Source organism: Protopterus annectens, chromosome 8.part0, assembly GCF_019279795.1.
Source record: "Protopterus annectens isolate FY-2018-M chromosome 8.part0, PAN1.0, whole genome shotgun sequence".
In the NCBI taxonomy this organism is placed as follows: domain Eukaryota; kingdom Metazoa; phylum Chordata; order Ceratodontiformes; family Protopteridae; genus Protopterus; species Protopterus annectens.
Genome location: NC_056741.1, coordinates 724,094,555 through 724,118,771, shown reverse-complemented (window position 1 = coordinate 724,118,771; position 24,217 = coordinate 724,094,555). Strand labels below are relative to the sequence as shown.

At 43.4% G+C, this 24,217-nt stretch overlaps 1 protein-coding gene across 4 annotated transcripts in view; it reads right to left on the bottom strand.

Moving 5' to 3' along the window:
- Positions 1 to 24,217, bottom strand: part of HCFC1 (host cell factor C1) — a 3,865,385-nt gene that overhangs the window by 2,254,874 nt on the left and 1,586,294 nt on the right. The gene's annotated exons all lie outside the window — the stretch shown is intronic.

Sequence of the window (24,217 nt, the reverse complement as noted above, 5' to 3'; positions counted from 1 at the left end):
ATAGTGAGCGAAATTGCTGCAGCATGAACCTTAATAGAAGAGAAAGACAAACCTTTGTCCAGTAACTCAGTAAGATATTGAAGAGCCACACTCAAATTAGGCTCAGAAACATCAAATTCTTTTGCTGCACTCCAAAATAAAAATCTCTTCCATTTATCTGCGTACACTTTCCTTGTACTAGGCCTTCTAGCTTCCAAAATCACATTCAAAACTTGTTGTGGAAGTTGAGACCCTCTATGGTTCAAAACAGAATATGCCAGGCTGTTAGGTGAAGAGAGTGAAGTTTGACATTCAGCAAATGGCTGTCCTCCTGTGACAGCAGGTGTGGAATCAAGGCAAAGGCCATGGAGGCTTCCAACCAGACTTCTCAGTAATGGGTACCAGTGCTGTCGAGGCCAATCTGGAGCTATTAAAATCATCCTTGGCTTGTCCTGTCTGACCTTTAGAAGTACCTTTGGGAGGAGAGGCAGAGGTGGAAAGGCATACACATGAAGACTGCTCCAATTGAAAGAAAGAGCATCCACTTTCCAAGCTGTGGGATGAAACCTTTTGTGCAAAACTTTGGCAGCTGATGGTTTAGTGGAGAAGCGAACAGATCTATGTCTGGAGTTCCCCATGACACTGTCAATTTCTGAAATACATGAGGATCCAATTTCCACTCGTGGGGATCCATAATTCGTCTGCTCAACACATCTGCTAAGGAGTTCTGTGCTCCTGGCAGAAACCTTGCCTGAAGATTGAGCTGTAAACTGAGAGCAGTCTCCCACAAAATCATTGCTTGCCTGCATAGAGGATAAGAATGCGTTCCCCCTTGCTTGTTGATGTACCACATGACAGTTGTGTTGTCTGATAGAATCAACACCTGCCCTGGAAGAAGTAAATCCTTGAAAGCTATTAATGCAAATTGGACTGCTAACATCTCCTTCAGGTTGATATGTAGATGTTGTAGTCTGGCAGGCCACTTGTCTTGTATCCATTTTCCATTTAGATGAGCTCCCCAAGCTTTGTCTGAGGCATCTGTCGTTAAAATCTGACTGGCCTCTGGCCGGGTCACAGAGTCCCTTGTTTAGGTGACATTCCTGAGCCCACCACAAAAATTCCTTTTGAATGCAAGGTATTATTTGAATGACAGTGTCTAGATCCTGGCAGTGCTGTGTCCATACATTTTTGAGATACCATTGTAGCTTCCTCATATGCAGTTTGGCATTGGGAAGCACCAGAATACAAGATGCCATGAACCCTAAGGCTTGAAGGACTGTCCTTGCAGTCAGCCCGGACTGATGAGATAGTTGATGGAAGTAAAGGGATAGACTCTTTTGTTTGTCTGGGGTTAAAAAGGCCATCTGGGATGCTGTATTCAGTCTCACACCCAGAAAGCACATGTCCTGAGAGGGTACTAGACTGGACTTTATTTCGTTCACAGAATACCCCAGGCATCTTAGCACTGCTATCACATATTCCAAATGATGAAGAAGCTCTTCCCTTCCTTGAGCCAGAATCAGGCAGTCGTCCAAATAAGGATAGATCTGTATTCCTTTTAGCCTGAAGAAGGCTATCACTGGAGCCAGAACTTTCGTGAACACTCTGGGCGCAGTAGATAAGCCAAAGGGCAATGCAGAGAACTGATAGTGAGAAGTCCCAGCTCGAAAACGCAGACACTTCCTGCAACTTAGTCTGATAGGAACATGAAGGTAAGCCTCCTTGAGATCCAAAGTTACCATCCAATGATCCTTGCCCAGCAGAGGTAAAAGCTGCTGTAACGTCAACATTTTGAACTTGGGAATGTCCAGATAAGTGTTGAGGGTAGATAAATCCAAAATTGGTCTCCACGTGTTCCCCTTCTTTGGTACTAGGAACAGGCGAGAATAAAATCCTAGGCCCACTTCTGGCATAGGGACCGGCTGTATGGCCCCTATTTGGAGTAACAGAGAAACTTGCTTGTGAGCCTCTATTCTTTGTTGAGGAGGAACGTCTGGCATGCCTTTGAAAGGAGGCAAGGTATGGAAATAAAACCTGTAACCGTGGTGTATGATATCCAATACCCATCTGTCTTGGGTAATTAAACTCCAATTTTCTTTGAAAAGTGCCAACCTTCCTCCCAAGGGTGCTGCCAGACGAGAAGGCTCTGGCAGCTGAAAAGGTAGGTCATTGGGTCTGTTTACGAAAGGACTGACCCCTGCCCTCACCCGAAGACTGTGCAGGAGAACTCCCTGTTCTAGGCCTGAAAGAGCCCTGAGCTCTACCCCTACCACGTCTAGATCTACCCCTAGACTGGGAATCATAAGAAGGATACGTCCACCCCTTAGTAGGCCAATTTCTACTAAACTTTGGAGGCTGGACCTGCAAAAAATCTTTAACAGTCTGCATAGACTTAGCCTTGTCTTCCATTTTCTTTAAAACTGTCTCAACAGGAGAACCAAACACGTCAGATTGCAAAGGAGCATCTAAAATCCTTGTTTTAACATGGTCAGACAAATTCTGATCCCTCAGCCAGGCGTGCCTGCGAAGAACTGACCCAGTGGCAGCCACCCTAGACGAGGCCTGTACAGCATCAAAACCACATTGCAAAGAATGCTTACCCACCTGTTCAGAAACATGTACTAAATCTTGCAACTCTTTACAATCAATACCTTCTGCCAGAGCATCAACCTTAGCCTTCAATTGTGAAAGGAGATAGTTTTGGTATTTCAACATGTGAAACTGGCAATTCAAAGCCCTCATAGCAAGAGTGGAAGAAGTATAAACTTTCTTTCCCCATCTATCCAAGGCCCTGGCTTCTTTGTCTGCAGGAACCGGATTCTTTACAACAGAAGCCTTAACACCCTTAGGCCCCTGGCTAACAGATTCTGGGTCTGCCCTAGGACTCTTAAAAAGAAACTTATGAGCTTCAGGCACCCTGTAATACCTATCTGGTTTAACAGGAGCAGGAGGCAAAGAATCAGGATTAAGAGAAGCTTCTGTAAAAACATCTTCCACTACATCCAAAACAGGAGGTATAGCCAAAGGCCTATGCTGGGGTAAAAACAAAAATTCCCTAAGCCTTTTCCTGGAATCAGAGAAGTCCTGACCTTCCCACTTAAAATGTTCCTTCATGGAATGAAGAGTTTCTGAAAAAGAAAAATCCTCAGGAGGAGAAGCAGAAGGAGTAGAATCATCCACATCAGAATCAGAATAAGGAGAGTACTCCTGCAAGTCTTCAGCCAAAGACTCTGAAACATCTGAAGCCTGCTCAAAACTCCCTAGCTCAGGCTCCACCCTAGGTCTCTTATCAGGAGGGGGCATAGAACCCCTAATCAAAGTAATCAAATCTTCTGCCATTTTAAGCATATGCTTCTTGGGCACAGTTCCAGAAGAACTAGGGGTGACACCAACTGAAACTGAACCTGGCCTGCCCCTGGGAGAAGCCTTTGAAACAGAAGGAGAGGGCCTAGCCACCCTAGGAAGGGAGGGAGTATAGTAACCTGAGAAGCCCCTCAGCCTGACCTGCCTCCTGAGAGGCCACATCTTGCAATAATAAAGTCTCACCCTGGGAACACAAAGAAACCTCCGGTGGAGCCACCGGCTCCACCGACACCTCTAAAGAACCGGCGTCCAGTACAGACGGTTCTTCTAGCCTAGGCTTAACTGCTTTGTCCTTGCGCTTCTTGAAGAAGCGGGCGTCGGAACATCCGACGGCATTTTATAATTGCACCGCTTCCCAAAGACTAACCTGGCACAATCCAACCTTCTCTTTATAGTGCGTTTATTGAATCTAGCACAAGAGCGACAGCCAACAACGTCGTGCTCAGGCCCTAAGCAAGGAATACACAAAGTATGATAATCTCTATGCGGTATCTGTTTCCCACAAGAAATGCAATTATTGACTTTTTCTGACATCCGGTAAATCACTGAGGCAAGAAAAACTAAAATATTCCCAACGGGTACTTAGCCAACTTTGAACTCGGTCTGAAACTTCGAAATCGAAAAATCTCAGAACGCCAACCGGCACTTGCAATGCTGCTTCTGCATCGGACCATGCGGCAAAAAAGACTGAGGATATGACGTCGGTCATGCGCATTTGTACCCTGACGTCCTGATGTCAGTCAAATGCGCCTTGACCGACGTCAGCCTTATACTTTGATATTCGGGCCGACCGAGGACAGCGGACTACCCAAGTGTAAGGACTGCAGCAATGTGAGATGAAGAACATCCTCAATTGCTTATGAAACTCCAACAAATGTAACTTATATTCACCTCTGTTTTGGAAAGAAAACATGAAGATTGATGGTTTCATTAACTCATTAACCCAGAGTACCTTCTCATGGCACCTGTGTGTTTAAGCCCAAGCGCGCCATGAGAAGATACAATTTTCAAGCCGTTACCCCGGAGTGCTTCCACAAGCGACAGAAAGTGTACAGCTGATTTGTAGTTCACCTTAATGTAAAACACTCCGAAATCGTAACCAAATATGTAATTTATCATATCTAATTACGGTTCAGCGTGTTTTAACATTAAGGTCACATTGAAGTTTTTTCAGAAAAAAACGTTTTAAAAGTTCTTGCTAAGCAAGTGGTGGCAGCCAATCGGATTCTTGCATTCCAAGCCACCATTTGCATAACACCTCCACCCCCAACCTAAGCTTCTTTTGTTCTCCCCTAATAAAAAGTGGGTCCAGCAGCAGGTATTTCCTTCTTTCTGAGAAGAACTGGAGATTTTACCTGCTACTGAATCCTCTATTTTATTTCAGCAGTCATGGAATTCACGGACTGCCATATAGGCACTACCAGGAGTTCCCGTTCAGCCACTGCAGTTTATAGAGTTCCAGGTCAGTTCAGCACAACAACTACCTTCTTTTCCTGCCGTTCCCTACCTAAGTGGTGAGGTACTGTACTTGTTTGTTTCTGCAAGAGTGCTCCGTTTATCTATATAGTACATTCTACTTTTGGTTGCTGCCATACGTTAGCTGTGCAAACTATTACAAGTTCTTCCTATATAACACTGTAATTTTAACAAATCTGTACAGAGGATAGTTGTGTATGTGTTTTCTTTGTGTCGCACATGAGTTGAGTAAGTGGTGGCATACTAAGTAGTACAGAGGCATGTTTGGTTATGCATTTTTATTGCCACAACACACAGAGTATTTGTTTAGAAGGTCTGGAAGGATGCGCATCAGACAAACTTAACCGGCTTGCTGTTTTTTTTTTCTCTGGGTAAAATGTGACCTAAATTATTATCATCTGAGCTCTTGATTTTTAACCATTTCTTACAAGGTAGCCTTTTCTCGTCTGCTGTCGGGTTCTAGGTTGTACGTAGCATGACTTAAAGAATATCGGTTAATTCAGCAATTCGGATAATTAGTTGTTTACTATTCCTGCTTGGCTAAGTTTTCGATCAGTAAATAAAACCGTGACTTACCACTTTCTTGGAATGCATGGTGAGGTATTTGAATGTCTTATAAAGCTAAGACCAAGCTTGCCTTTAAACATCCATAGTTGCTGTTTATTTATCTTATGCTACCAGCAGTCTAAAGGAGCTGATGTGGTCAGCATTTTGGGCTTTGAATAATGCAGTCTTTAGAGACTTTTTCTAGGTGCTGTACCATACTGTCAGAATAGCCCTCCATTGTCTCTTGAATGCTGCTGCCATAAGACATGGGCTTTGCAACTTGCCCCTAGATTGTGATGTGCTCCGTGTAACCCACTGCTTATGTTTCATTTTTTGGTAGTTAGCTGTGTTTAATTTTAATGCCCGAGTTGATCTCATTTGCTTGCCATCTCTTAAAATTGTTGCCAACTGCAATATGTTGTCCTTATTTATTGATTTTCTGAATTATTGTACATTTAAGGTGCAGAGATTAGCAGTCACAAAGGGGGCTCCGCTACTGTAAGAAATTAATTTTGACTATGCTGATATACATTACATGAATGAGGCACTGGTGATCATACTATTAATTTTATATTGACAACATTTCTTTATATTGGCAAAATTTTGAACTATCGCAGCATTCTGCTGAAGGGTCATCGTGAATAGTAACTTCATATTTGACTTAATGGAACGAAGGTATGTTATTAAAATGATAGCTAATTCAGTGCGATGCAGAGTTTGGTCAATAACATATCAAACATTTTTTGGAAGCACAATCAGAAGGAAAATGATAATATATAATGACAAAGCTAAAAGAAATGCAACAAAAAATGTGATTTTAGGTAGAAAAGACATGAATCAACACTGCAGTAGGCACTTTTTAGTCTTAGGAGTGAAGTTAGAATGCATTAAAATTAATTTGAGCAGATTCTATTATAACAGCAGTTTTGATCACCTCAATGTGCCAATCATTTGAGTTAGACATGCTGGTAACCTGGTAATTCTAGTATGTGGTTGATTTACTCTGGGGTTCACACTGAGAACAGCAAAGGTTCCACTGTCATAAATGGAGAAAGTCCGTCTTTAGTATAAGTGAGGTGGCTGTCCTTTTAAAGGAATATGGCAAGCTTGACAGACATTAATAATGATGCCAAATAAAAAATACAAATTTAGATTCAGATTAGCCACTTCCCTCCAGTTGGTTAGTATTACAGTATTATTTCAAGAAATATATAATGAAATAATCAAATGCAAGCAACAGGAACTAATTTTTGCAGAGGTAATGCGTTGTGTTGGGTGTTAAGTTAATTGAAGTGAACTCTTGCAACAATCAAACTATTATGCCTGACCCTAAGATCACATGTTCCATTCCAAGCCTTAAGAGACTACATCTAGGAATAAAGCAATACACGTCACGAAACATCATTAAAATTATTGCATATGCCTTTGTACAATAGGTAAGAGAAATGCCATACAGAAATTGATTTCAAAATAAAAGACAAGAGCTGCAGCATATGGAATAGCCTTGATACTCCAAACCACCTGAGTGCTTGTCTAGATCATACTTTCAAAGCCTTTAGTCATCCATTCCATAAAAACAGCACTTGTCGCTTTGACAGCTACGAGATCTATATAAATCTGGTTCTTAGCTGCCAAATCTAGACACAACTGTTAAAATTATTTTAGCAGATGTGTGGCAAGAAACAATTTTGGTGACAGGGAAGCTTTGCTTAGTCAATCTAGCCATTACTGCAATTAAGTAATTCTTCTATGTAGTATATCTGGTTCAGAGTTCATGCTTACGTAGAACAGGATCCAAGGGGTAACTTCACTTCAAGAGCTAACTTATTCCAAAGTTTTTGAAGTCTTTGGGAAATAAATGTTTACATGTGTGTGTGTGTGTGTGTGTGTGTGTGTGTGTGTGTGTGTGTGTGTGTATGTTAGAAGCAGAAGTGCCCCATACAAGGAGTCACGCCTCTGTAGTTTTTTTTTTTTTTTTTTTTTTTTTTTTTTACAACAAAAACTTTATTCAGTGTTAATGAAATCAATAGATAAGACTGTTAGTCAAGTCATGGAACAACAATTGAGGATAGACTTGCTCAATAAACAAGCACAACTAAGAATTGACATCTCAAACAGAGTAGAAATTTAAAAAAAATAATGCATTAGTGGTTGAGTGACCACATAAACAAGAAAATGCGCCCTACATCATTAAAAACTTTTAAACTGCAGTTATTTTGGTAGGGATGGCACAGTATTACTGTGGCAACACAAGTCCTTCATTATGTTTTTACTTTATTTAAATGCTATAGCTGCTGTCATGCAAATCAGGTGCAGGAGCCATCTTTACTCAGTTAATGTCTGGCCCAGATTAGATAGCACAATACTAAGGACCCTAAACAAATGATTCATCAAAGGGGGTAGTGCCTTCTGTAAGGCATATTCATGGTGTCCTTTACTGCTAACAATATTGGTAGTGACTCAGAGCATTCTCTAAGTAGATAAAGGTAGCTGGCATTGACTTCACTACACCTCCAACATTTAGCATGATCTCCTAATCTGATTTTGAACATTTTTGCCAAAAATGTTTTTTTTTTTTTTTTTAAATGAGCAAAGTATGAGAAGAGGGAGAATCCCCAACATCGAGATCAAGCCAAGGTGTTCTTCCAGATGCTATAAAGAATAGGGTTGTGCAGCAATTTTTCCTGGGTGCTTCTGTCTTTGTCAAAGATAGTGAAGCTGTAATCATCTTTAGAGCCTGTTAAATGCTTTTTGTTCATGACTGCTCATTGTGATCGAATTCTCATCTGATTTTTTTATGCAGTTTATTTGTTGATGGCATTTAAATGCAGTCTCCAAGTTTAGCATTGTTATGTGTGTATAATAAAATTTACACTGTTAGTGTATTATGTAATCTCTTACAATGACTTTGAATGTAAGTTATGTTTTATTTTTGTGAATGATGTGCCTGAGGAATAAAATGTAAAACAAATCAGTAATCTCTGATTTTTACATGCAATCTGTCTGCGGTATACTTCAGTGGTCGGAATAGTAAACTGCACATTTATGATTGCTGTCTGTGTTTTAGATCATGTGTGCTGTAGTCTCTCTTGTGTTTTCATTTTTAGTTATATATCTGTGTACTCTGAGTTTACTTTACACTTGCTTTTGTTGATTAGGTTAGTCCGTTTAGGCTAGTGGTTTCTTTTCAGGGGAGATCCGAGGTGGTATTGATACTACTAGAGAAAATGTGGCTATGACATTGGGAACTTACCCTAACCTTTTTGACCTCTGCCTTACGTACAAGGCCATGTCAAACCCTGAATTAATGGACATGCTCCACCTAAGGAAAACCAAATCTCTTAGAGCCACACGCTCTAGGGAATTAAACCTCAGCACAACAATAAATAGAACATGCTGGAGGGATAGATTCCTGTCCCAGAGACTTCCCTCACTCTCGAATAGAATCCCAATCTATGTTAGGCAGAGCCCCTCACTGATTCTCTTCAAGAGAAATCTTGACGAGTGGATGGGAAATCGTAAATATACACCTGGGATCACATCAGTGGCCCTGCTGGACAGAGGCCCAGGAAACTAATCTAAAAGGGAGGCGAAAGCCAACACATTCTGGCTAGGCTGCTGGTATCAAATATACCCCTTTAACGTGTGTGAACAAACTATCTGTAGTAAGAAAATGCTTAAGGATGATACTGATTTTTCCACTGTTACCATGAAAAATACTGGTAAATCCTGAATTTGGACTCGATTATTGGAAAAGCATGGGATTTCACATTTTAGGCTTGAGCAGTTATTCACCATATCCTTTAATTCTTCTTATATGTACAACCTACATGGAAAAAAATGTCCTGTTTTAAAAATGGAAATATGCTGAGCATCCAAGGCTAGTTTTGGGCACATGTGTTCAGGCAGGTAGGTGTGCATCGGTCATAATCAGGGAAGAGAAATATTCCAGCAGATATTTTGTAATATTTGACAAACACTACGCAAGATTTTAGCCAGGTCGAAATTTTAACAGTTTACAGATACCGACATTTGAAGCATCTCTGATGGTTATTAATGTTAGAAGCATTAATAGTATATTTTTTTAAATTGGAAAACTAGCTACATTCCCACAAGATTCATGTTGTTACTGTTTGTAACAATGACTGCAAACAAGTTCTGTCAGGGTATAAATGTTTTTACTGTTACAGACATTCTAACAAAAAATCAGGTGGAGGTGTTATGATAGGGATTACAGATAATTATGCGACCTGTGAGGGATTACAGATAGTTACAAGACCAGTGATTACTACAGGTTCAATAACACCAATACTATAGACTGTGCAACTGTGACACTAAAGACAACCCTACCAATTTCATGAACTTTTAATCGTGGTTTGACTTCAGAATGGGGGAAATATGCAGGATTGCTACCATTTTTCATTTATTTTTTGAAGTTTGTTGAAAGTCCAGTGGGCCAGAATGAGGCAGTTTTCAATGGAGGCCAGGGGAGAAAAGCTACATATAAAATTATTACAAAGCTAATATCAATAAAGTGTGACATTGCAGACAAAGAACATTTGGAAATAAGTCTGGTTTTGAGGTGGGTGATGTGTAGTTGGTGAGAACTGGTATGTGCACATTATACTGCATGGGTCATGTGGCAAATGTTTGACTTTACAGCTTGTGTATACTCGGCTCTACTAATGAGGTGACTGGGGCTAATGTTTCATGTTGGTTGTCGTGCATACCTGGAAGGGCTGCTCAAGGGGTTGTTGATGGAAATGTTGCATTCTGGTGCTTGTGCATAGTAGGGCAGACTGCGAAAAGGTCGCTGGGGAGATGTTACATTTTGGTGTTTGTGCATACTCAGACAGTTTACAGAAATGTGGCTTATTTTCAACTTTCGTTAATTAAGTTTGCAAGGGAGCATGTCAACGTTTCAGGAAATGTGCAAATTTCCCTCTGCATTTTCAAGTTTTGTGTTTTATTGTTCTTATGTTATGCACTTTGTTTTTATTTCATTCTTGACATATATTTATGGCGACCGTCCACTTTGTGGTAATCTGGAAAAACTCCATAGGTAGCTTATTTTGTAGTTTAGGCATGCAAAAGCAAAGCTTTATTTATATTATTAATAAAAAAGAGAGGGAATATTACAGGGAAAGCTCAACTGGCAAGGTTCTGACCTGTTGTATTATATACTGTGACATGGTTTTGATGTTTACGGTGCAACGGGCAAGAAAATTGGTGATTAATAGGGGTTGTGTGTATGGGCCATGTTGATGTTACACACACACACACACACACACACACACACACACACACACACAGTGAAAAGTCAGCATTACACTAGATTTTGTTTTCGCTTGGACTGGAAATTTCTTAATAGATAACCTGAAAAATACTGTAGTTAAACAAACGTAGATAGGTAATTATGTACACTTTGGTTTAATTGTATTTTTACTGGGTGGCACAGTGGCATAGCACATAGTGTGTGTGTTGGTGTGTGTGTGTGAGTCTGTTGCCTGGACATTATAAGATTGACTTCAATACTTGGCTTAGTTTCTGATGTGTTTCCAGGAGGATTCAATATTGGTCAGCATGGGAGTACAAGGGTATCAGACTATATTACTTAGCAAATGATGGTCTGCACCTGTGCTCGTGTATTTGATATTTACTGTTTATTCCACAGGATTTTGTGACGTAGACAAACAATTGTAATATGACTCAGTCCTCATTGCTTGGTATGTTGCTAACAAATAGGTGGGAGGATGGGCTCAATAATAACTTTTATACTGCTTTTGCTGAGTAAGTGAATGCCAGAAGACAAGCTATCTAGTTTGACATTTCTGCGTGTCTTATTAATATGATTATAGTGAGTAGCTGCCTGAGTGAGATCAAGGTTATTACAGAGTGATTACTGACAGCATGGAGCTACCATATTTTTATGCATTTTTCCTGGCTTTGTCAGTCATGTGTGGAATTTAGGTGGGAGGAAGGGCACAGTAATACGCAAGTGTTATACTATTCGACTGACTATGGCCTTATAACAGATTATGACTGTGTTGCATAACACCTGCAGAAGGTAATATAAAGAATGCCAGCAATTATCACCTGTGTCTGGGCATGCATAACTTTGCAAGTCATTAGCACAGTGCAGTTACAATATAGTACTGAGTCATTGTCACTTTTCAGGTAAAATTGTCAGCAGCTGTCACTATTATTCACATAAGCAGAAGTCGTTATCACATTGATGAATACACAACTTACATTTGGCTCTTTCTCCACTTGCAGTGATTGCAATACACCCCCACCCCTCCACCCTACTTTCATTTATGTCATGTATACAATTTCAAGAAATGTAAGCAGTCTAGGAGGAAAAATGTAGACATTACATCTTCAATTGCTGTTATTGCATGAGAAAGTGGCTGGAATAAGAGGATTTGTGGTGTACTGTATGAATAATTTGAATATATATATTATTATTGACAGCCTTGCATCCTCTGATTTGCCAGAAAATCATAAATTGTTTTTAACTATAAGGCAATGACAATATCCAAACTCATATGTTGTATTTATTTGAGACTATTCTGCACTGCTGTGGTAAAATATTTCCTGTGCTTTTGAACTATGAAGTCATTCTGTTGAGTTACTAACTATAGTCTTGCTCTTTTATTTATCATTAAATATATTTAAACCTCCCTTTGTGGGTGAGATATCAGAGGCATATTTCACCCGTTAGACTATTTGCATATCTGTTTGGTGAGCTACCCAGGGTGTAAAGTAGCTGGGGATATATATATATATATATATATATATATATATATACACACACACACACACACAGATTTATATGTGTATGTAGATATATATAGCTGTAGATATAAATATATAGATATATATATATATATATATATATATATATATATAAATATACATATAATATAGAAATATAGATACAGAAATATAGAGATAGGTGCATTGCTTTTCACGTGCCCCTGTGCAGGTATATTACATCAGAATGTGGTATTGCGCTGTGTTTTTCAGGTGTGATTTCAAGTGTGAAGCAACACAGCCACCACCAAAGATGCCATCTGTTGAGGAGAAAGCAAGCATTTACCTGTTGGGTGAGGAAACCGACTGTGATGGTTGTAGCAGTGATTCAGACAATGGTATGCACCTTGATGTACCACATAATGCCAACCAGAGTGAGGATGACGATTATGACTCAGAGGATGACATTCCACTCGCACGTCTGCGTGAAAAGGCCATTGCCTGTGATACGGATGATGCCCCTGTGCTACGCAATTCCTGAAAGACCACTACGAGTTGCCAAAGCAGACATGACCAGTAATTATGACACTGACCATGACTGTGAGGATGAGGTGCCACTTGCACACCTAAGGAAGGTGCCCACACACAAGATGGCCACACACAATGGCCACCAAGTCATTCGGAGTATGATGCAGACGATGACTTGCCTTTATCTGTGTTAACAAAAGCATGTGGTCTGACTGACACAACTATGCAGTCCTCCACAGTGCACGGCACTGCAAGTGCCGACAAGGGTGTGGATATGCCTTCGACTGTGCATGATGTGGGAAGTAGTCCAGGGTATGGTGATTGGGATGGAGAAAATCCTCTAGATACGAGTCCAAGTAGCTCTTTGTCAGACAATGATATGGGTGTGCCTCAGCAGGAAGCATGTGTCAGCAGTTCACTACCAAATGCAATCAGTACAGTTGCTACTGGCACAGAGAGCACCATCTCTCAACCCTTCAGTCCTTCCCATTCCCAACTGTTCCTTGCGACCCAGTCAGGTATGCCGAGCATGCCCACCACGTAAGATCACGTGGGAAAGACACCTCCAAACTTTATACATTGAGGAATTTGTGGGGCCAGTAGCACCAAAAAATCACTTGTGCTCAGATAGCAGAGATGGACTTCCTGAATTTGATGTTCCCAGAGGAGCTATACACCCATACTGCTAATGAAATAAATCGCAATGCTGCACAGAGGCAGGCCGCAGCAGCCAAGGTTGATACACGATGGAGTCCTGTTTGCCAAGGAAACATAAGCACATTTCTAGGTGTCAGAATATACATGTCTATTGTACATGTTCCTAAATTGAGGCAGTACTGGGAAACGCACCATGTATATGGTCTCTTCCCAATAGCAGAGTACACGACCAGACATAGGTTTGAAAAAATTCAGCAGTACTTCCACTACAACGATAACAGGCTGAGCCTACCACAGGGCTCTGGGAGGTCATGACAAGCTACATCACGTACGGCCAACACTGGATGCAGTACTTCATGCATGCAGAACACGTTACAATGTGCATCGTGAGGTGGCTGTAGACAAAGTCATGGTTGGCTTCCGTGGACGCTTGACATTTAGACAGTTTATGCCTGGTAAGCCCGAGAAGTATGACATTAAGGTGTGGGTATTGGCAGACTCGACCAATGGGTACGTACGTGAATTCCAGGTACACACTGGAAAAATGGAGCAGAATACGGAGGTCGGGCTGGCACACAGAGTTGTGGTTGACTTAACTAGGGGAGTGATTGGCAAGAAGCATCACATTTACTTTGATAACTTCTTTACCTCTGTTTCGCTGGCACAGCAATTGCTGAAAGATGATCTATACTGTTGTGGAACCATGCGCACCAATAGGTCAGGATGGCCTCTAACATTCAACAGACAGGCCATTGGAAAAGCAGCTCGAGGCTACTGCAAGCAATTGCAGAGTGGACCACTGCTAGCTACTGAATGGAAGGACAGCAAACCAGTATTCCTCCTGTCAACTAACTGTAACCCAACCTTGCCAGTCTCCAGCACATACAGGAGAAAGCGTGATGGAAGAAAGGCATCGGTGCCATGTCCACCAGATGTAAACATGTACAACAGTTACATGAATGGGGTGGACCGAGTAGATCAGCTCAGGACACAGTATCCCAGTGCCAGAAAGACCCGCAAATGGTGGCTGTACTTGTTCTGGTTCTTATGGGATGTGGCCATTGTCAATGCTTTCATTATATTCCGTGAAAGTATCAGCAACTGTCACGCTCTGGACGTGCTACTCCAGCAACACAGTTACAGTTCCGAAGGAACCTAGGCTTGCATCTACTTGCCAGTTACACGAAGAGGAAAAGATGCACTGAGATTACTGTCCCAGAGGCTGTGAGCCGATTTGAGCATGGCTCTCACTTTCCGGTGAAATGGCGTAAATCAAGATGCAAAAACTGTGCCAGCAAGGGTAAACGTGCTGAGCCATCATGGGGGTGCCCGACTTGCAAGGTCAACCTGTGTGTAGAATGCTTTGGCGAGTACCATGGCCATAAATTTCTCCCATAGTGCTGTTGTCATAGCTAAGCATGGCATTGGGTGTGCCACTGTGATGTAACGTTTCCCTCCGGGAAAGGACACATGCAAAAAGAAACAGCCTGGGTCAGTCTTGGTCTTTTGACATGTTGCCTTGATGTAGCTCTCCACTTAGTCTCTCTCCCTTCAGGTGTAGTCAATGTATGTAGGTCAGGGCAACAGGGTTTACATTAGCTCCTCTCTTCCACTCCTAATGGCCACTGCCGAAAGGACACATGTAAATGGAAAAGGCAGAGGTAAAGCAGAGTGCCTCACCTGTTTTTTCAGTGTACATGTGCCCTTTTTGTGCCCCCATGTCAGTTAGCAGCCAAGCCCTTCAGCACCAATGCCAGGAAGGTCCCTCTTCAGTCTTTTTTGCCAACTGCTCTTAGGTTGGTGGGTGCATCGTGGGGGGCATACCCAGCCAGCATGGATCTTGTGATCCACCTGGATCGCAGTTGGGAACTTGGAGACTCTCCAGCTCAGTCCCATAGTGCTGCTGTCCTAGGTAAGCATGGGCTTGGGGTGTCACTCTGGTGCAGTGTTTCCCTCCGGGAAAGGACACATGCAAAAAGACACACCCTGGGTCAGTCTTGGTCTTTTGACATGTTGCCCTGATGTAGCTCTCCACTCAGTCTCCCTCCCTCCCTTCAGGTGAAGTCAATGTATGTGGGTGAGGGTAGTAAATGTATGAAGGTCAGGACAGCAATTAGTGAGTTACTTCAGTCCTTTATCCCTTAGGTCCATTGCTGAATGGGAACATGTAAAGAAAAAAGGCAGAGGTAAGGCAGACTGCTGACACTGAAGGAGGTAATGAGACCATAGTGGTATCAGCAGTCTGAGTGGGCAGCCAGCACAGCTATGGGACACTACAGATAACCAACATCTGGAGCCCCATGCCTGTACTTGGCATATTAGTGGAGCGGCGGTCCTTACCCTGCTTTTTCTCTTTACACGTGCCCTTGCTGTGCACCCTTGTCAGTGTCCACCCATGCTTTATTTCAGGTAAGGTAAGACTGTCTTCTGCTGTTCAGACATTTACAGAATGCGTTCATGCATGGCTTGATGCACAGGGTCGGTGGATCTACAATCTGCCATGACGGCATCAATGCTGAAGATGTTCACCTGTTCAGACCGCGGAAGATGTTCACCTACTCAGAAGGGATGGCATTCACCTAACTAAGGAGGGCATTGCGTTGTTCTTGACCAACCTCCACAATGGCTTGAGGAGAGCCATGCAAGATTGCTAACATGCAGCTTGTGAGAAGAATAGAAAAAGTACAGTTTTGTACCTACCATAAATGTAGATGTTCGAGTGCTAATACAGCTGCAGTCATAACAGATGGGTTTTCCTGCCGTCAGGCTGGTCCTCAGTCGGCCAAATTCCAAAGTCTAGGTCCGGCGTCGGATGTCGTCGCTTCTTCCCTAACGTCAGTGCGACAGGGGTATAAAAGAACCAGCAGACGCCATTTTCTTCAGTTTTTCTTGCCCCAGATGTCAGGTGCCCCCAGAAGGAAGGCGAAACATAAATTTATGTAATAATGCAATATAATCAAAAAACAGTAGTTGCAAGCAAATACACCATAAAAGAATACCCCAATGAGGTTGTATGAGGAGGTGTTAGCCATTAGGCCTGTCCCAAGAGGGGAAGGAGGGAGGGAAACCTGGACTGCAGCTGTATTCGCACTCGAACATCTACATTTATGGTAGGTACAAAACTGTACTATGTTCATCGTGCATACAGCTGCAGTCATAACAGATGGGTAGAATCCCAAAGCTAATAAAGGGGTGGTAGGCACTAAGTGGAACTAGGAGGAGCCAGGATGCCCTGCAAGACTGCAGTGGCAAGGCCTGCTCTAGTTTTGGAGTATAATGGTAGATGATAGTGCTTGGAGAAAGTATGTACATAACTCCAAGTGGCTGCTTCCAAAATATCCTTGTTAGGAACCCCCCTGAGGAAAGCTGCAGAGGTAGCTGTGGCCCTTGTGGAGTGAGATCTGATGCCTGTAGGTACAGTTTTACCATGAAAAGAGTAACAAAAGCGTATACAGTGGGCTATCCATTTTGAGACTGTCTGTTTGGAAATAGGCTTCCCTTGAGCACCTGTAGCATAGGACACAGAGAGTTGCTCTGATTTTCTGAAAGGCTTTGTTCTGTCCAAATAATAACGGAGCTGTCTGTGAATGTCCAAGGAATGTAGTAGCCTCTACCCTTTGTTTTGTGGATTAGCGTAAAAGGTAGGTAAGTGAATAGCCTGATTCAAGGCTACCCTGGATACTACCTTTGGCATAAATGAAGGATTGGTTCGTAAGGAAACTCTGTCCTGATGGAAAATGATGAAAGGCTGCACAGCCATGAGGGCTTGTAGTTCCGAAACCCTGCGTGCTGAGGTGATAGCCAGAAGGAAGGCTGTTTTCCATGACAAATATTGCAGATCTGTTGAAGCAGCTGGCTCAAAAGGAGGCAGGGTTAGTTTTTCTAGAATGAAATTGAGGTCCCAAGCAGGTACTGGTTGCTTCCTTGGAGGTTTTATATTCTTAGCCCCTCTGAGAAACTGTCTTAAGAGAGGGTGAGAGAATAGAGGATCAGTGTTGTACTCTGCAGAAATGGCTGAGGCATGGATTTTGATGGAGGAGAATGAAAGTCCACTGCTTAGCAGCTCGGCTAGGTACTGTAATATTTGAGGTAAATTCAGTATTCCAGGATTCTGACCATTTTTCTGATTCCAGGCACAAAACAGTTTCCATTTTGCGGAGTAGGCTTTTCTAGTAGAAGGCCTTCTGGCCTCCAAAATGACATCCTGCACCTCCTTGGAGAGTAGGGTCTGCTGTGAATTTAAGGAATCCTCCATGCGGCTAGATTGAGTGTTTTCAGCTGACTGTGAAGAGTTTTGAAGTTGTGCTGAGTCAGTAGAAGAGGCATTAGAGGCAGGATCCATGGTGGGGAATGCGTCAGGCTCCTCAGGAGTGGGTACCAGTGCTGCCTTGGCCAGTCTGGAGCAATGAGAATCATCTTTGGTCTGTCTGCTCTGGCTTTTAATAGTATTTGGGCAGCAGTGGAAGAGGTGGAAAGGCATAAACCGTCATTGTTGTCCAACTGAAAGAGTGCGTCCACTTTCCAGGCCTGTGGATGAAAGGTCCTGGAGCAGAATTTTGTCGATTGGTAATTTCTGTGGGTGGCAAAGAGATCTATGTCTGGCCTTCCCCATGCTTGAATTATCATTGTAAAAACTTGAGGATGCAACTTCCATTCATGTGGATCTGTCATATTTCTGCTCAAGTTGTCTGCCAGCGTGTTTTCCTTGCCTGGCAGGAACTGTGCTTGAAGTTGGATTTGTAATTCCAGAGCCATGTTCCAAAGAGACATGGCTAGCCTGCATAGGGGGTATGAATGGGTTCCTCCCTGTTTGTTTATGTACCACATCACTGTGGTGTTGTCTGTCCTTATCAATAGCTGGCCTGGATGCAGTAGGTCTTTGAAAGCCATAATAGCATTTATTACTGCTAGCATTTCCTTTTGATTGATGTGTAGGTGCTTTTCTTTTTGTGACCATTTGCCCTGAATGCACCGATCTGTCATGTGTGCGCCCCCCCAGGCGTAGTCCGAGGCGTCTGTTGTGATGACTTGATTTGCTTGAGGCTTGCAGAATGGGAGACCTAGGTTTCTTTGGCATGCTTGAGCCAACCACAAAAATTCGTTCTGAAGACATGGAATCAGTGGTATGATTGTTTCCAAACTGTGGCTGTGTTGAGACCATAAGTTTTTTAGGTACCATTGAAGTTTCCTCATATGCAGCTTTGCACATGGGATTAGCAGGATGCAAGATGCCATGAATCCCAGACCCTGCAGGATTTTCCTTGCAGTCAGCCTGGTGAAGGTTGCCAGTTGTCTGAAGTATTGAGTTAATTGCCCTTGTTTCTCTGGCGTGAGGTAGGCCATCTGGGTGTTTGTATCCAAGCTGGAACCCAGGAAAATTATTGTTTGAGAGGGTATTAGTCTTGACTTCTTTTTGTTGACTGTGTATATCCCAGAGATTTCAACAACATTATTACAAACGCCAGGTGTTTCAGAAGAGTGTGTTTGCTGTCCGCTTGGATCAGGCAGTCATCCAAATATGGGTATATTTGTATCCCTTGAAGTCTGCAGAAGGCAATTACTGATGTCAGGCATTTCGTGAACACTCTGGGCGCAGTAGATAAGCCAAAGGGCAATGCAGAGAATTGATAATGGGATGAACCTGCAAGAAATCTGAGGTATCTTCTGCAATCATGTCTGATTGGGACATGCAGGTATGCCTCCTTGAGGTCCAATGTTACCAGCCAAGACTCCTTGCCCAGCATGGGAAGAAGCTTCTGTAATGTGAGCATCTTGAACTTTGGTACGAGTAAATATGTGTTTAGGATGGATAGGTCCAAAATAGGTCTCCAATTTTTGCCCTTCCTTGGTACCAGGAATAGTCTGGAATAAAAACCTTGACCTTGTTCTTGTGCAGGTACCTCTTGAATAGCTTTCATGTCCATGAGATCTGAAATTTGTTTTTGTGCCTCTGCCCTTTGATTGTGTGGCAGGTTTGGCATGCCTCTCATTTTTGGAAGGGTGTGAAAGTGGAATCTGTAGCCTCTGTCTATAATGTCCAGGATCCATTTGTCTTTTGTGACAATATGCCAATTTTTTGAAAATAATGCCAGTTTTCCGCCTAAAGGTGCGGCCATTTGAGCTTTGCTTGGCATGCAAAGGGGAAAGTCATTGGGTCAGCTTTCTGAATGGCTGTGAACTATCCTCACCCCCTCTTGGTGTAGGTGTTTGCCATTGTCTGCCTCTAAATGATCCTTGAGATTGCCCTCTACCCCTCGGGCGCCTGTATCTACCTCTTTGAGGTCTGTCCGTGGCTGGAAAGGACCAATTTTTTGAAGGCCAATTTCTACTGAAGCGTGGGGGTTGTACCTGTAGGAAATCTTAAACTGTTTGCATTGATTTTGCCTTTTCCTCCATTTTCTTTAATACCGCCTCAGCTTTAACACCAAACAATACATCTTTTTGAAGAGGTGCATCTAGTAATTTAGCTTTGACATGATCTGGTAAGGTTTGCTCTTTGAGCCAAGCATGTCTAAGTATGACTGATCCTGCAACAGCAGCTCTACAAGAGGCCTCTAAAGCATCAAAACCACATTGCAAGGTATGTTTACCCACTTGCTCTGCACTATGCAACAAATCCTGCAACTCCTTCAAGTCTGGTTGTTCAGGTTGTGACATTTTGCTTTTCAACTGAGATGACAAAAACTGTTGATACTTTAACATATGGAACTAACAGTTTAATGTCCTCATGGTTAAGGTGGCCGAGGTGTATACCTTTTTCCCCCACCTTTCTAAAGCTCTGGAATCTCTCTGAAGGTAATGGATTTTTGGCAGTGGAGGCCTTAATTCCCTTGGGACCCTGTGAAATAGTTTCTGGGTCAGCCGCGTGGCTTTTGTATAGGAATTGGTGTGAATCAGGAACCCGGTAATACCTGTCAGGCTTAACTGGAGCTGGAGGTAAAGAATCTGGGTTAAGGCTGGCCTCTGAATACACATCATCTAGTATGTCTAAGACAGGAGGTATAGCCAGAGGCCTGTGCTGAGGGAGCAAGAGGAAATCCCTGAGCCTTTTCTTGGAGTCTGAGTACTCTTGGCCTTCCCAGTGGAAGTGTTCCCTCAAGGTATGCAAGGTTTCAGAGGGAATGGACTCCTCTGCATCAGAATCTTCGAAAGGGGAGTAAGAATGTTCCTGGTCCTCAGAATGTTCTGAAGTAATGGAGGCCTGGTCTGAGGAAAGGTATTCTTCCTCCACTCTGGGCCTTTTGTCCGAGGGGGGTTGAGAACCCCTGATAAGAGTAATCAAATCCTCAGCCATTTTGAGCATCTGCTTTTTGGCATGGGGCCTTGAGAGGGGCCCTGTGGAGCTTGTCTTTTTGAATGCATGGCTGCTTTAGATTTAGTGTAAGCCTTAATGGAAAAAGAAGAAGGCCTGAAGACACCTTGAGAGGTGGCAGGCCTTTCTGAACTCTGAGTTTCCCCGTCAAGAGTGGCTTCGGTATCTGTAGTCGGGGTGTGGGCCGAAGAGCCTGCTACCTCGGGCACAGAAGACACTGCTAATGAAGTGTCATCGGTAGTCAGGGGCTGCGTAGGCACCTCGCTGAGAACCGGAGCACCTGTAGTCGGCTTTAGCGTGGTGTCAGTAGAAGTCGCGGACCTCGTATGTCGGTCCTTATCTTTGCGTCGTTTACTCAAAAGTGGAGTCGGAGTATCCGACATGTAATTAAACTTTTTGCCAAAATAGTGTTGGGCGAACTCCGCCCGACGCTTAATAGTGCGTCTGTTGAATGTAGCACAAAAACGACAGGCCGAGACGTCGTGGTCTGGGCCTAAGCAAGGAATACAGAGGGAATGGAAATCCTTATGCGGTATTTGCTTCCCACATGAAATGCAATTATTAACTTTGTCTGACATCGGTCTGAGGCAAGAAAAGTTTCCCCAACGGGGTACTTAGCTTTCAAGAAGTCTTCGGTTGAAAAATATTCGTAATCTCAGGAGCTGGCCGACCGGCACTTGCGAACTGCTTCTGCTTCGGGCACCGTGCGGCAAGAAAGACCGAAGAAAATGGCGTTGGCTGGTTCTTTTATATCCCTGTCGCACTGATGTCAGGGAAGAAGCGACGACATCCGACGCCGGACCTAGACTTTGGAATTCGGCCGACCGAGGACCCGCCTGACGGCAGGAAAACCCATCTATTATGACTGCAGCTGTATGCACGATGAACATCACCCATGACCAAGTCGGACCAGTATAGGTTCATACTAGGCTATCTGCCCTAGGGCATTTATAAGCCTAGCCAGAGTGTGTATGGCTTTCGCCACCCATTTTAAATTAATTTTGCTATGCCCTTTTTCGAGGTTAGTATACTGCGCTTCTGTCTAACAGTGACACAGAAGTGATACCCGGGGTAAACCTACGATCTCCCATCCACTCATCAAGATTCCTCTTGAAGAGAGTCAATGAGGGACTCTGCCTAACCTGGACTGGGATTTTATTCCAGAGTGAAGGGAGCCTCTGGGTTATGAATCTGTCCCTGCCAGCATGTCCTATTTATTTCAGTGCTGAGGTTTAAGTCCCTCGAGCACGTAGCTCGATGGGATTTGGATTTTCTGAGGTGCAGCATGTCCATTAATTCCGGGATGGACATGGCTTTATAAGTCAGGCACAGATCGCCTCTGAGCAGGCGGTATGCCACTGAGTAGAGCTGGAGTTTCTTTAACCGGGCAGCATACGGCATCTGTTTGAGCCCCTTGATCCTGTTGGTGAGGTACTTTTGGGGTCTTTCCAGTTGCTGCAGGTGTCTGGTAAGGTACATCCCAAAAGGGGCATTGTACTCAATTATGGGCCTGATGAGGGATGAGTAAAGAGGCACGATGACCTCCCCTGATCTAGATGTGAATCCCTTCATGATTAGGTGGGCTATATAAAATGTTTTTCTAACCACTTTGGCCACGTGGTTGTCAAATGAGAGATTGCTATCAACTTGGGTCCCCAGGTCCCTAATTACTTCTTCTGTACTTAATGGATTACCACCTATGTGGTAATTTGTGGGCACTTTGTTTTGCCAAAGGGATGACTATACACTTTTTGGCGTTTAGCTTGAGGCCATGGCTCTGGCACCAGTTGTCTGTTTCTATGAGGCCCTTTTGGAGGATGCTTGTGTCAGCTGGAGAGTATTATGGTGCCCAGTTTGCAGTCATCTGCGAACTTGGTCAGCCACAGTCCTTCCATGTTGGCCTGTACCTCCGAGAAATATATACCGAACAAGAGAGGTCCCAAGACTGAGCCTTGTGGGACGCCACTTGTAACTGGTTTGGAGTCTGACATGGCTCCAGCTATTCTAACCATGTGGGTTCTGTCCTTGAGCCAGTTTGCAACCCATCTAGTGACATAGGGGTTTATATTTAAGCTGGTGAGCTTATCTATAATGCCCAAGTGGGGTATTGTATCGAAGGCTTTTGCGAGGTCCAGGTAGACTGTGTGGACCAGCTTTCCCTTGTCAATGGCCTTGGTGACTGTTTCAAAGAAATTGACCAGGTTTAAGAGGCAGGATCTGCCCTTAAAGCCGAACTGGGTAGGATCCAGTGTCTGTAGGTCCCCAATATCTTTATTTATAAGGTCCATGATGATCCTTTCCATAGCTTTGCAGACCAAGCTAGTGAGACTTATGGGGCGATAGTTTCCAGGATCCGTTGAGGCACCACCTTTGTGGAGAGGGACCACTGTTGCTGTACGCCACTCTGTGTACATATCCTGTAGTAAGGCTGAGATTGAACAGTAGTTTTAGGTTTGGGTTTAGCTCTTCTTGGAGTTCATGTAGGACGCAGCCCGGGACACCGTCTGGTCCCATTGATGCTGTGTTTCTTGCTTTGGAGAGGGCAGCTCTTACCTGAGCATCTGAGATGTCAGGGGAGCAGCACTCTGCTGGGATAGATATTAGCCCTTTTGGTGTGGGGGGGGGGGGGTTGCGCTGAACCTGTCAGCTAGGATGTTGGCAATGTCTGTGGGTTCGGTGTATTTTTTGTCATTTTGGACCAATTCTGAGCATATCTGGGAATTCCCACCCAGGTTCCTAACATAACTAAAGAAAGCCTTGTGATTATCCTTAGTGTCCTGTGCAATTTGTCTCTCGAAGCTGGCCTTAGACGATTTTATGAGTGCCCGTAGTTTTTTGCTAATACTGATCAGAGATGCCTTTCCTTTTTGGGATTTTGCTCTGTCATGTAGTAGCTTCCTCCTTCTATTGTATAGTTTGTTTATGGCTGGGGTCCACCAGACAGGACGTCTGCCTTTGGAGGATTGGGTCTTGGTTTTATTTGGGATTGCATGATCCATGCATTCCTGAAGGTGTTCATAGAATGCGTTTATAAAGGATTTTGTGGTCTGGGCAGTATTATCCAGAGGCCCGGGGGCTTTGAAGGATTCCACCTAGGTTTTGAGGTGTGTGAAATTTGCTTTAGAGAAGTTTTTCACTGTGGTTTTCTGGGCATGGGGTGGGGTCGGGATGTGAATATCCAGTGAGATTAGTTTATGGTCTGATCTTACCAGTGAAGGATACACTTCTGGTCTGGAGCACAGAGTCCCCATGTTGGTGATGATCAGGTCCAGTATGTTTTCCCCTCTTGTGGGAGTGGTAACAAGTTGTTCCATAGCATTTGAGTTTATAAATTCTAGGAACGTTTGGGCTAGGGTGTTGGAGCTAGAGTAATGCTCCCAGTCTATGGTTGGGTAGTTGAAGTCACCCAATATAATGGTGTTTGGAGAGACCTTCATATTTTCCAGTGTTCTCAGGAAGGCCGAGTGGGGTTCCTGGGTTTGGGAGGGTGGTCTGTAGCAGGCTATAAACTGGAAGGCAGTTTTACCCACTGTTAGTTGCACATGGATAGTCTCTGATGCTTCGTGCTGTGCCACCAACCTGGAGGTGTGGGTATCTTTG